The 4,833-nt window shown below is 39.5% G+C and overlaps 1 pseudogene across 1 annotated transcript; it reads left to right on the plus strand.

Moving 5' to 3' along the window:
* The first annotated feature begins 734 nt into the window (after nt 1-734).
* Nucleotides 735-1,307, plus strand: LOC308271465 (NOP protein chaperone 1-like; annotated as a pseudogene). The gene has a single exon. The product of its transcript is annotated as an NOP protein chaperone 1-like (transcript).
* Nucleotides 1,308-4,833: the final 3,526 nt, after the last annotated feature.

Raw genomic sequence — 4,833 nt, forward strand, 5'->3', positions numbered from 1 at the left:
AGCTGAGGCTGTCCGCAAACCGCGATCCTCCAGGTCTCAGCCTCCCGAATGCTGGGATTACAAGTGTGCGCCACCACGCCCGGCTAAAGGTAAACTTTAAAAAGGTGGAAATATCTGGGTTGGGTGGCACACATCTGTAATCTCGGTACTGGAGAGACTGAGACAGGTAGATTGCAGGTTTGAAATCAGCTTCAGAAACCCAGGGAAATTTTCAGCAACCTAGTAAGACTTTATTTCAAAATAAAAAATACAAAGAGTTGGGGGTATAGCTCAGAGATAGAATGCTCCTGGGCTCAGTCACCATACCAAAAAACAAGAATAAAACTCTGGAATATAGGGGAAGTAAGCAGTAACTCAAAACACCATGTTGATTATGATGGCTTCATGCTATCAGTTAATATCTCAAAGCACAATATAAACGGCAGGCAAGGTTTATCATACATGATGGTGAATGTAAATCCTTATGTCTAATAGTTTTCTTGAATATTTCTAGTTGTTTGGACTTGACTTTTTTTGGCTCTTACAAATTCTTGATTACCGTTTTCAGCTTGTAATGTGGCTGGAGAGAATTTGATCTAAGGGAAACGTCAATACTACTAGTCTTATAATTTGCTTGTGCTGATAGTACTAATAATATCTTGGATCCATTCTTCATATACAGAAATATTTTAATCTATTTGTATACTTTTATATGTGAGATTAAATTAAATAATACAGACGGGGTTTGGAGAAGCATGGAGGTCAAAAGCGAGCTATGCACCAGCGCCAGCCCCGGCTCCAGCTGCTCGTCGTCCACCCGGGACCGCGCCGGGGTCTCAGTGTCTGACAAGCTGCTGATGGTGGGGAGCGGCGGCCGAGGAGGTATATGAGACAGGTTGCTTATCAACTCGAAACCTGATTCCAGAAAGACCTCTGCTCTTCAAACAGTTCGTGTAGAGAGGAGTCCATTATTAGAACAAGTTCAGACCTTCCTCCCACAGATGGCCCAAGCAAATGAAAAACTAAGAAAGGAAATGGCGGTTGCTCCACCAGGTCATTTCAATATTGAAAATGTCGATGGGACCCTTGGAAAAATCATCCAGATGGATGTGGCCTTATTTGAGATGGACCATTCAGAGTTCAAAGGAAAAGACAGTTCTGAAGAGAGTTCTCAGGAGAGTTCAGAAGACAGTTCAGAAACTGAGGATGAAGATGACACCCTCCCTCGTGAAGTCACTGTAGAGAACATTAAACTTCCTAATTCAGAAGGTGGAAGAGGCAAGATGGAAGTTTTGGATGGTCCAACAAGTAAAAGAAAGAAACAGTGAAATAACCTGAAGAGAAATAGGTGATATGTACTGTTAACTCTGAGAAGGATTGTGGTCCACTGGCTGTCTTGAATTTCTGGTACCAGTGGTGCTTTTACATTTTAGAGGAAAAACTTTAGACAGATGTAATGGTTTATTTGAGCAGAGAAAAGTTTATGAATTGGTCAGTGCTCAAAATGTAAGAGCATCCAGAGAGTTCTACTATGTAGGGAGGGCTGAATGCAGAAAATAAGGTGCAGAATTAATTTGGTTATAGTGAGGCCTTTGCCTTACATGGACATGGTCTGATCCTTCGGCCTGATATTGGTTGCAGCTCATCTGTTTTTACTGAAAGATACCTTCCTAAAGTTTGTTTTTAGTTGTTGATGTGCTGAAGTAGATTTTAGTTTGTTACATAGGATATCCAAGTACAGAGGACAACCTCAGGATAATGACCTCCTGCTCGCTTAACTTAGCAAATGTGATACTAAATACGTTTTATTTTTCAGAGAAACCAAAACTGGCTTTTAATTTTATTTGTAATTTTTAGTATGTAGGCATCTTCCAACGGAAAAATAATCTGTGATCTTGTGCAAGAGAGATTTAGTGTGTAGAAAGCTTAACTTTGTGCGTGGTGATGAGTGAGGGTGTTGGACTCTTCTTTTGTTCAGATGGATTTTCAGAAACAGCACATTTATCTTAAAGTAAAAATGTAAATCACCAAAAAATAAAAATAAATAAAAATAAATTAAATAATACAATATAATAAACCAGGATTATGAACATGATCGATGACCATGAACCCTGCAGGGGCTCATACACTGTTGCCAACGCCAGGGGAATTTGGGCTGGTCGCACCTCCTTTGCCCCCTCTGCATTGTACAGCTCCCAGTTACCACAGGAGACCTCACGTCCCATCTATGACATGATCTGGGTGGAGTGAGGACCCCACTGCCAACACATATATTACATTTTATAAAACCACATTTCTTATTTCTTATATGAAAAATAGTTCCCCAAATTTCTGCCTGAATCCTAATGCATCAACCTATGTAACTCCTGGACATGCATCTCATTTGGAGCCTGAGGGTCTTCAGGCTGGATTTTAAACACATGAGCATTGGCTTAAAGGTGCTTCTCTATGCAACCCTAGCCCATCTTTCCAGCTTCATCTCTTGTTCCCTATTTTGTACCAATGAGACCTCCCTTTCTCCTCCTTCTCCTCTTCCCTCTCTTCCTCCTTCTTCCCATTTCAGCAGTTTTCAATGGAGGTTATACATCTGCATTTTCTCAATTATTTCTTCCTTATCTTTCCAATGTCCCTTCCTACTTATCAGGATTTGGCTTTCCATTCAAAGATCTTTTGCAATCTCTGTCCAGTTTTGGACTGGGGATAACCACCTTGCTGGGACACGTGTCTACAAGGACAAATGTGTCACTAACTTTTTCCACGCACCTGTCCAGTGGAGATGCCATATTTCTTCCTGTAAACCTGGACTACTTTGCCAACTTGCCTTTATAGCATCCTTGCACAACCCAAACTCCATCATTCTTTAGGATGAACATGGATGAGAGGTTGTACTTTTCTCTTAGCTCTTTGGAAAGTGGGAAGACATACTCTTGTGAGCGTTTTACAGCTTTGGTTTTGGTCAGAATTCACAAAGGGACTGAATTTCACTATGGCCTCTGCTACCTCAGTGATGTCCATGCAAAGGAAGAGAGCCCACTGCTTGTCACACATGAAGTATCCTCTAAGGGCTGTGCTTCTTTGTGCTAACTGTTCCAGCCAACCCAATACCTGTTCTCTACTTTAACTCAAGTTAGATCTGGGAAAGATTTCATTTTACTTATTTTATTTTATTTTTTTGATAGTACTAGGGATGGAACCCAGGGGCATTCTGTCTCTGAGCTACAACCCTACCCCTTATTTTAACTCTTTATTTTGAAACAGGGTCTCACTGAGTTGCAGAGGGCCTCACTAAGTAGCTAAGGCTATCTGCAAATTATGATCCTCCTGTCTCAGCCTCTCAAATGCTGGGATTGACAAGAGGTCAATAAACATTTTTGTAAAGGCCAGAATAATATTTTAATATTTAGTAATATTTTAATAATATTTTAAGCTTTGTGGGCCATTCTGTCTTTGGTGCTCAGTTCTGCCATTTTAGTGCAAAAGTAGCCATAGACAGTATGTAAACACACAAGCATGGCTATTCTCTAATATATCTTTCCTTCCTTTCTTCCTTCCTTCTTTTCCTCCTTCCTTCCTTCTTCCCTTCCTTCCCTCCCTCCTTCCCTCCATCCTTCCCTTCTTTCTGTTTTGTTCTCAGTGCTGGGGATTGAACCCAGGAGCATTCTACCTCCAAGCCATACTCTCAGTCCTTTTTTTTATCTAGAGACAGGGTTTCACTAAGTTGCACAGGCTGTCTGGAACTTGTAATCCTCCTGCCTCAGCTTCCAAGAAAGGAAGTTGGGAGGAGGAAGGCAGGCAAACAAAACTTTCTTTACAAAATCAGGTGGTGGACAGGATTTGTCCTAGGATTGCACCTTGCCAACTGCTACCCTAAAATCCTGTGTCTCTTCTGCTGCTCTCCTTCTGGTTTGCCTCCATGACTGTGTTTATAAATACATCTTTCTAAATAACTGAATTCCTTAAAGTCAAGGTCTTTATTCCTCAGAAGCTAGATGTCTGAGATATAAGGTGTTCTGTAAAGGCAGATTATTAAATATCAAGAATTATCATATCTTCCCCCCAAAAGTTTGCCTATTACTAAAAATAGTTCTGAAGTATAGGTCAGAGGTAGAATGCCCTTGAGTTAAGTCCCAAATAATATATATATTATATTAAAAAATAAAATAACATTAACATTATACATACATATATATACATATATATACATATGTATATATATATATATATATATATATATATATATATATATATATACACATACACACACACACACATACATACAATGTTCCTGGTAGAAAATTTCTTCCATTGGGTATAAGATTGAATTGCCTATTCCATTATCTAAAATGGAAGATTATTTAAAAATCCTAATTAATTAAAGGATTTGACTTAAGTTTAGTCTCTCTAATGGGACAGTTAGCATCCTGCTCATGTGACCCAGGTTCGCCTCCCTGTTATTTGGTTTTGGCCCACAGCTTCAATGAAAACTACAGTATCACTTCATTTTTGTGCACAGACATCACGAAGGCTGACCCCTCCCTATATCTGCATAATGATTTTCAAAAAGAATAGCATAATTCCTATTTTGCAGTTAGGCAACTGCATTGAAATAACTTGCCCCATGACTGGTAAAGGTAGGACTTTTGTTGCCCATAAAGTGAGGACTTCTGATTCCCAAAGGAGAACTCTTTATTACACCAGACAGCCTCTAAGGTAATTAGAACAAAGTAACACTCTGAAAAATGAAGCCAAAGACCCAATTAATCCCACCTGAAATTACAATGACACCTGGGGACAAATGACTATCAGAATTTCTTTCTTTCTTTCTTTCTTTCTTTCTTTCTTTCTTTCTTTCTT

Source organism: Muscardinus avellanarius (assembly GCF_963383645.1).
Source record: "Muscardinus avellanarius genome assembly, chromosome: 12".
NCBI lineage: Eukaryota > Metazoa > Chordata > Mammalia > Rodentia > Gliridae > Muscardinus > Muscardinus avellanarius.